The sequence below is a fragment of the Pseudorca crassidens genome, chromosome 6 (assembly GCF_039906515.1).
Source record: "Pseudorca crassidens isolate mPseCra1 chromosome 6, mPseCra1.hap1, whole genome shotgun sequence".
Taxonomy (NCBI): domain Eukaryota; kingdom Metazoa; phylum Chordata; class Mammalia; order Artiodactyla; family Delphinidae; genus Pseudorca; species Pseudorca crassidens.
In genome coordinates, this window is record NC_090301.1 from 128,442,407 (window position 1) to 128,451,960 (window position 9,554).

General features: G+C 40.2%; 1 pseudogene; it reads right to left on the reverse strand.

Moving 5' to 3' along the window:
• Window positions 1–4,609: 4,609 nt before the first annotated feature.
• LOC137225935 (heterogeneous nuclear ribonucleoprotein A1 pseudogene) lies at window positions 4,610–5,739 on the reverse strand (annotated as a pseudogene).
• Window positions 5,740–9,554: the final 3,815 nt, after the last annotated feature.

Here is a 9,554-nt window from a genome sequence, read left to right on the forward strand (position 1 = left end):
GGATGCCATGGCTCCAGAGCCACACTTTCTGGGCTTGCTCTTGATTGTGTGTTGTCAGGCACGTTATTAACATCTCAATGTCTCCAATCTTCTTATCTAGAAAATGGAGGCAAAGTACCAATTTCATAGGGTTGTGGTGAAGATAAAATGGGAGAACCGATGCAAGGAAGTAAGGCCCACGAATGACCCATTAGAGCTTTACAATTTTTAAGGCTATTTGCGTGATTGTTGGATTCACGAAGATTTTGGAGTCAGATCGACTTAGGTTCAACCACCACTCAATGGCTCCCCCAGTTGCCTGTTTTTAAGCTGGTCACTTCCTCAAGCCTGACTCCTCATCTACAGCCTCTAAACCTTGGGCAGTGAGCAGCTGGTCTTATCTCCTACCTCTCCCAGTCTCCTCCCTGGTTCTCTTAGACTTTCAGTTAAGTCAGCCCCTGAACATGTCCTGACTCAGAATCATGGACTTGCCACATTAGAAATGATGTTTGTTCTGCACTAACTCACAGAGGATTGCCTTCTGATGGAAGGGAGCCACTGGGAAGAGGGGCAGACATTGCTTAGCAAGGAGATGCATGTTAAAATGATCTAGAGAGGTTTAAAAAACACCCACAGGAAGGGGCACTTCAGACCAGTTAATCAGGACCTCTGGGAGTGGGACCAGTGCCGCACACGGGACGCCAACCTGTGTGACCATTCTCAGAAAGGCATGGAACATATTTTTACTTAGAAAGTGCTAGATGATGACTAGTCAGGATACTTTGTCTCCTTATCTCTGTTCTCATGGCTTCCGAAGTTCTGACAATGTGGCCTACTGCCAGAACACCAGGTGAGAATTGAGAGGTTTGGGATTTCTAATACCCTGTCTGGTATTTTCATCGTAAGTGTCTTTGCTGTAGATATCTTTGCCACAAACATTTCTGCCAAATAACAAATAAAGCAATTTCACCTTAAAAGTAGCAGTAAATAAAATGTGTGTAGATCCATGGCAATACTGCACAAATAACTGATTTTATTCTGTGGGTTGTACCTTAGCACTTGTCTTCCAAGTCTTTTGTTCATAGCGTTTTATACATATATTTTTTCAATTTGTTGTCTTCTCATTTGTCATCATACTTTTTCTTTATCACTAAAATGTCTTCCTTCCTTAAGAGAGGCATCAGTTTCCAAACACTAGAATGCATGTTTATGCATCCTGAGCTCTGTGTTGCATCATGAAATCTTCTACAGTGTTTGTTCTTTGCATATTGTCACATGTCCATTGATAGACATTCCAAAGTTCTATGGGGAATGTGAGTTCAACCCTGTACCTTCAAGATCCTTGGCCTCTTTCTCCTCCAGTGTAGTGTGTTTCAAAATAAACCAACTCTTGGGGCAGATCATTGTCATCTTTCAGCTTGATAAAGCCACTTATAACGTCATTAACTGGAAGAAATGCTAATGGATTTCAACCCGTTGAAACTAAACTATCAACCAGTTATTTTACCTTTCATGGCAAAATTGCCTTATGGTCAATTAGTTATGAGGCAGAAATGTTTGCCACAAAATGCTTTGTGTGAAAGTACCTAGAACCCTCTAATACAGTTCTGGTCAGAATGGTTAGAATTTGCCTACTTTTTTCAGATTAAAAAACTGAAGTCCAGCTAAATTTAGTAACTTACCTAAAAGAAAACTTAAGTTTACATTAGTGTGATTTTATTACAAATCATTAAATTACAAATATACAGATATTACAACTCATTAAATAAAATCATTCTATTGATTTTATTTGTAATGCCCAAGCTAGACCCTCCATCCTCCTGGAAGCTTCTTGTTATATAGGGTGAAGTGGTTCTCAAGTCCATGGTGTTCACCTAATGGCCTGTATCATAAGAAGGCCTGACATTTTTGTAGCACTTCACAATTTACAAAGTAAATCTTCCACAGGCTTTTTCCAACTGCAGATCTTATTAAGTCCAGTCATAGGAATATGAAGTGTGCTGTCAATGTAACCAGCAAGGCCATCTGAAAGCCTTGGGTGAACTGTTGTTCAGGAAGCTTGTTGAGCTTTGACACCCACTGGCCTGTTCACCTCCTCACCTCAGTTTCCTCATCTGTAAAATGAGGGCTGTAATGATTATTATTGGGGAAGTAAATTCCTACCAAAACAGAGTGCTCTCTGCAAAACAGAGAAGAAAGCAAGCAGTTTTACTAGTGAACAAGCATATCAGAGTACAGTGCATTGCAGGTTATCTGTGAAGAGAGATAACAAAGGCAGTTATACCACTCACTTATACGCCAAACTGCCACAGTTGTTCTATGACACCCTATTTTTAACCACGACATACATAAACTCTCATGGTTAATACACCTCACCTTCCCATAGAGGACTTGACTAAACTCACTTGGAAGTCAAGGAACAACTTGGTCTAGTTAATCGCCTTTATCCAAGGGGATAATAAATTTCTGTTACAATCTTCCCTGCTAGCAGATGGTTACAGCTCCAAGAAAGTCACTTAGGTTAAACTCCACAGTGACAGGAGAGTGAGGTGTCACCTTCTCAGGTGTTTACATTTCAAAAGGGATGAACCCCAGTCAACTGCAAAATATTTCTGGGTTATCAAACTGGCAAATGGCTTATCTTTACAAAAATTTATACACATATCAAAAGATTAGAGAAAATATTCACAGTCACTAAGTTTCTCACAGAAATGGTCTAGGAAAGGTGGGGGAAAGGTCTCCTTCCCTCTTAACAACAGGAATAATTCATTTAAAAATGTATCATTACAATAATAAATAAGATAATATGTGTGAAGCATCTAGCCCATAGAAAAAGCTCCATAACAAAAAAAATATTCAGAAAGCATGTTCTGAAATAATTTTCCTTGTATTTATGTTCATTATACAGAATTTTTTGGATGTTGAGGAAAACCACAGTCTGATTGCACAGGCCCTCAACCTGGAATATTTGGGACAGAAACACTAGCCTTTTTAATCCTTTGAACGTCTCTTTCTTTGTTTAGTGAGTGACTGGTGAGTCTGGGCCAGGAAGGAGGTGTGGCAGGGAGGGGGAGACAAACCCTGCAGTCCCCATCAGGCACATGACCCAGGAGGCCTGGTGCAGGCGGTGGCCACATTTTCCCTCCACTTCTGGCCATCCCCTGACTGCTGAGCTCCAATACCTCTGCATCCTGTCCTGTGGAGACGTCAGCCCTGGACAGGGGAGGAGAGAGGGAAAGAGAGAGGAGGGGGAGGTTGGGAACTGGTTGTGACTAATGTGCCAAGGGTATCCTGTGTCTAGGATTTTTCTCATCTTGTTTAATCTTCCTAGAAACTCTGAGAGGTGAATATCATCACCCATGGGTAGATAAGATGAAACATGAGCCATTCAAGGACCAGTCAGGATTCCACAACTAAGAAGGAACCAACTACCTTGACCCGAGAGGCAGACTCTCCCTCCATACCTAGGGGCTTCCCTGAGAACTGACCTGAGGCCTTGGGTCTCAGATGAAGATCTTAACATTACTTCAGACTCTTCTAGGAATTTTGCTAAACACTTCAGTTTAGTAAATACCCATTTTGGACATACAGAGCATGTTCCATCTTCAGATTGTTGATGAAAATTCAATTAACTATTAAGTTAAGAAGAAGAAAAAAGAGAATTTTATTTGAGCCAAACTAAGGATTATAACATGGGAAGCAGATCCTCAGAAAGCTCTGCCTGTTAGAAGTTGAAGGCATAGTCATACACATTTTTGAGACAAAGGATGATATATCAAAATGGCATACTGATATTTTACATAAAGGTCACCAAGGATACATAGTGCAGGTAAACACATACAAAGTGAGCAGAAAGTCATCATGACCCTTTACAGAGCTGGGAAAGGACACCATCCTTTTTTTTTTTAAAGAGGGTATTAAATCATTTTTTGATTTCACATGATAATGGATGATACACAAGCTTCATTCCCATCTGTAAGTTTATCTGGTACCATAATTCAATTTAGATATATTGCATAGGAGTCCCAACAATCATATTAATAACCTAAAAACGCCATGACTTTGCTTGGGTGACCATTTTAACGGTGAACTCCAGGTCACAACACAGTAACTGTCAGTTCAACTACACCAGGGTTTTTGAAAACAATGGTTTCTCCACCCAAATACGTTGTAAATAAACTTCGAATGGAACCTGGCATCACCCTGAAGGAATTCTAACTTCACACTCTTGAAGTAGTTTACCAAAATGGCTTCAGAGTAGACTAACTTTACACAGCACGTTTAAAAAAAAGACATTTATTCAGCATCATGATCAGACTATTACATTTAGCAATCAACAGCATGGATGCAAAAAAAAAAAAAAAAAACCTACACTAAAACCCTTTGTTGGAATTCTTTACACTTTCCACAGAACAGAAACTAAAATAACCTGTTATACGATTAGTCACAAATACAGTCCTTGAGGTTTTTTTACCCATACACATGAATATTGTCTAAAACATGTCTTCTTTGTATCAGCTAGGCCCTGACACCACTGTGATTGGCTGAGTTCACAAATCTGCTGCAACCTGTGGCTTCCTGTCACTTCTCTGGCTCTCCTCTCCTACTAAGCTTTGTTTCCTGACAGTAATTAAAATCTTCTGCCACTCCCATAGCTGCTGCTGCTGCTGGAACTGCAATAGCCACCTTGGTTTTGTGGTTTGGCAAACTATTGGCCTCCACCACCATAGGGGCCAGAACCTCTGCCTCCAAAGTTTCCTCCTTTCATGGGTCCAAAATTTGAAGATTGATTGTTGTAATTGCCAAAATCATTGTAGCTTCTGCCACCTCCAAAATTGTTTCCATTATCGCCACCAAAGCCGCCTCTGCCTCCTCCGTTGTTATAGCTATCATAGCTTCTGCTCCTTCCATAGCCACTGCCCTGGTTTCCATAACCCTGTCCACAACTTCCATAGCCTCTGTTTCCTCCAGAGTAACCAGGGCCACCTCCTCTATAACCACCATCATTACCAAATCCATTATATCCATCCCCACTGCCACCATATCCACCACCATCACAGCTGCCACCAAAGCCACCTTGACCACCGAAGTCTCCTTCACAACCAAAGTTGTCATTCCCACCAAAATCACCTCAGTGACCACCACCAAAATTCCCAGAACTACTTTGACCTTTTTGGCTGGATGAAGCACTAGCCATCTCTAGCTTTGAAAGGACTTTCCTTACTTCACAGTCATGGCCATTCACTGTGTGGTATTTCTGAATGACAATCTTGTCTATAGAGTCATGGTCATCAAAAGTTATGAAAGCAAATCCTCTCTTTTTGCCACTGCCTTGGTCTGTCATGATTTCAATCACTTCAAATTTTCCCAAATGTTCAAAATAATCTCTTAGGTGATGTTCTTCAGTGTCTTCTTTAATGCCACAAGCAAAAATCTTTTTCACTGTTAAGTGTGCACCAGGTCTTTGAGAGTCTTCTCTTGAGACAGCCCTCTTTGGTTCCACACATCTTCCACCTTGTGTGGCCTTGCATTCATGGCTGCGTCTATCTCTTTCACAATGGCATATGTGACAAACCCAAAGCCTCTGGAGTGCTTGGTGTTTGGATCCCTCATTACCACACAGTCTATGAGCATTCCCCTTTGCTCAAAATGGCTCCTCAGACTCTCATTGGTTGTTCCAAAGCTCAAATCTCTGATGAAGAGCTTCCACAGCTGTTGGGACTCTTTGGGAGACTCTGACTTAGACATGACAACAGTAGAGGGGGGAGACTTTAATGATGCTTACTTGGTGGCGTCCACGGGCAGAAAGCAGAACACTATTCCTTTAAGAAATAACATTTCTAGCATCAGAAGAAAAAAGAAAAAAAATGATCTTTACAGTTGAACAGGCACTCCCATCTTTGAGGAACTCTAGTTAATGTGTAAGGCAGACACACACTGCACATTAGGGAAGGAGGGAGGAGGCCCAAAGAAACACAGAGGGAGAATTTTATGTTTTAATTTTTTCTTGTCCTGCCTTAAAATATAAATTTTATTTCATCATCTTCCCCCTTTTTGTCATTAATCTTTCAATAGAAAGCATTAGGTGATCAAATATTTTGTCCCCCAATGCCAGGGTAGTTGTTTACCTGACCTGGATCCATCATGTCCCTCGATGCCAGGTCTTAAAAGCCCCAGTTCTTTCTTTCCTTTTAGGGGGTTAGTCTAGTAGAATGCTTGGCAAGGACTGAAAGTCAATTCTAGGTTGTCCAATAGGACTTATGCCAATTTTATCCCATATGTGCATTGTGCATGCCCATTATTTTATATAGAACTATAGATATGATCAATAGTTTCAAGTCATTTAGACATTATTATTTTAGTTGGAGTTTTGAATATAAGTTGAGAGGCAAAAGAGATTGATTGTATAAATGATATAGAACACAATCAATATAGCCAACAACAATAACAGAGTCAGAAGCAGAGATTTAAACAGCAAATCCCCAGAACAGAACCATTTACCCAAGATTTCATTTAGACTAGAAAGGGGATCTTTCAATGCAGAAATTTGATTTTGTATGTGAGTCATTAGATGGTTATATTAGAGAACTCATCTGATATAAAAGCACAACATTGTCTGGATTACAGCATGTTTCCTGCAAAGTCGTTTTAAAAATCAAGAACCATTTGGTTTTGCAACATCATTTTCTCATCATAGAAACTTCAGAATTGAGTAGATTAATTGAATGTGGTAAACAAACATGGAGGTATATGCTGATGGGGAAACATCTTATAGATTATAGGAACATCTGAAAAGTCAGTGAAAAGACTTATGAGGGACTTATATTGGCCTTGTATTTACCAAGGAATGTGATGACAAATCTGACAGTCAGTAAAATTGCCCCCAATAAGTATTCCTTGTGATAGTGTTACTAAAGAGTTTTCTTTTCATCTTAAACATTGGGGCAAAAGCATAGCTAGAAATAAAACAATAACTTTTTTTTTGACTTATAAACAGAAATTTACTTCTCACAGTTCTGAAGTCTGGAAGCCCAAAATCAAGGCACCAACAGATTCGGCATCTGGCGAGAGCCCACTTCCAGATTGCAGACTGCTGACTTGCTGTGTCCTCACATGGTAGAAGGGGTGAGGGAGCTCTCTGGGGTCTCTTTATAAAGGCACTAATCCCATTCTTGAGGGCTCCACCCTCATGACCTAATCACCTCCCACAGGCCCCACCTCCTAAGACCATGATATTGGGGATTAGGTTTCAACATATGAATCTGGGGGATGCAAACATTCAGACCAGCAGTGAGTGTAAATCACCAAGTGGAGAATGTGAGGTGAGAAGGAAAGAGAGCGAGTGGTAGCCAGAGACGAAGCAAAGCCCAAGGAGCTGGAGCATGCTCACACCTGTGAAGGGACAGCGAGAGAGGGAGAAGTACATGCAAACATGGGAAGGAGGGTAAAGCCTGAAGACATGGGTCTCCAAGGAGACAGTGATTTTTGTGACATAGGTCAGTTTTCTTTTTCATTTTTCGTTGGTATATACTTAAAGTGTGCAAATTGTCGATGTGATATACATACACATTGTGAAATAGTCACTACAATCAGGTTTATGAACACATCCATCCCCTCACAAGGTAACTGTGTGTGTGTGTGTGTGTGTGTGTGTGGTAAGAACACTTAGGGTCTACCCTCTGCAAATTTCAAGTATATTGCACACTGTTGTAACCTATAGTCACCATGCTTTACATTAGATCTCCAGAACCCATTCATCTTACATAACTGAAACTCGATACCCTTCACTGGAATCTTCCATTTCCCCTACCCCACTCTACTGTCTGCTTCTACAAGTTCAGCTTTTTTAGATTCCACATATAAGTGAGATCATACAGTATTTGTCTTTCTGTGTCTGGCTTATTTCACTTAGTAGTGATATAATGTCCTCCAGGTTTACCCATGCTGTTGCAAATAACAAGGTTTCTTTCTTTTTTTAGGCAGAATAACATTCCCTTGTATGTATGGACTGCATTTTCTTTATCCATTCATCTTTCAGTGGACACTTGGGTTGCTTCCCTATCTTGGCTATTATGAATACCACTGTAATCAACACAGGAGTGCAAGCATCTCTTTGAGATCCAGATCAATTCTCTTGGATAAACACTCAGATGTGAGATGGCTGGATAATAAAGTGGTTCTATTTAAAAATTTTTAAGGAACCTCATACTGTTTTCCACTGTGGCTGCATCAGTTTACAAATCCCACAAACAGTGCTCAAGGATTCCAATTTCTCCTCATCTTTGACAACATTTGTTGTCTTTTGTTATTTTAATAAACTATCCTAACAGGTGTGAGGCAATATTTCATTGTGGTTTTTTTAAAAAAATGATTAGTTAATTAATTAATTTTTAACATCTTTATTGGAGTATAATTGCTTTACAATGGTGTCTTAGTTTCTGCTTTATAACAAAGTAAATCAGTTATACATACACATATGTCCCCATATCTCTACCCTCTTGTGTCTCCCTCCCTCCGACCCTCCCTATCCCACACCTCTAGGTGGTCACAAACCACCTAGCTGACCTCCCTGTGCTATGCGGCTGCTTCCCAAGCTATCTATTTTACATTTTGTGGTGTATATATGTCCATGCCACTCTCTCACTTTGTCCCAGCTTACCCTTACCCCTTCCTGCCTCCTCAAGTCCATTCTCTAGTAGGTCTGTGTCTTTATTATCGTCTTGCCCCTAGGTTCTTCATGACCTTTTATTTATTTATTTATTTTATATTCCATATATATGTGTTAGCATACGGTATTTGTTTTTCTCTTTCTGACTTACTTCACTCAGTATGACAGACTCTATGTCCATCCACCTCACTACGAATAACTCAATTTCGTTTCTTTTTATGGCTGAGTAATATTCCATTGTATATATGTGTCACATCCTCTTTATCCATTCATCTTTTGATGGACACTTGGGCTGTTTCCATGTCCTAGTTATTGTAAATAGAGGTACAGTGAACATTGTAGTACATGACTCTTTTTGAATTATGGTTTTCTCAGGGTATATGCCCAGTAGTGGGATTGCTGGGTCATAAGGTAGTTCTATTTTTCGTTTTTTAGGGAACGTCCATACTGTTCCCCATAATGGCTGTATCAGTTTACATTCCCACCAACAGTGCAACAGGGTTCCCTTTTCTCCTGACTCTGTCCAGCATTTATTGTTTGTAGATTTTTCTTTCTTTTTTTAAACATCTTTATTGGAGTATAATTGCTTTACAATGGTGTGTTAGTTTCTGCTTAATAACAAAGTGAATCAGTTATACATATACATATGTTCCCATATCTCTTCCCTCTTGCATCTGCCTCCCTCCTACCCTCCCTATCTCACCCCTCTAGATGGTCAAAAAGCACTGAGCTGATCTCCCTGTGCTATGCGGCTGCTTCCCACTAGCTATCTATTGTACGGTTGGTAGTGTATATATATCCATCCGACTCTCTCACTTTCTCACAGCTTACCCTTCCCCCTCCCCTATCCTAAAGTCCATTCTCTAGTAACTCTGTGTCTTTATTCCCATCTTGCCCCTAGGTTCTT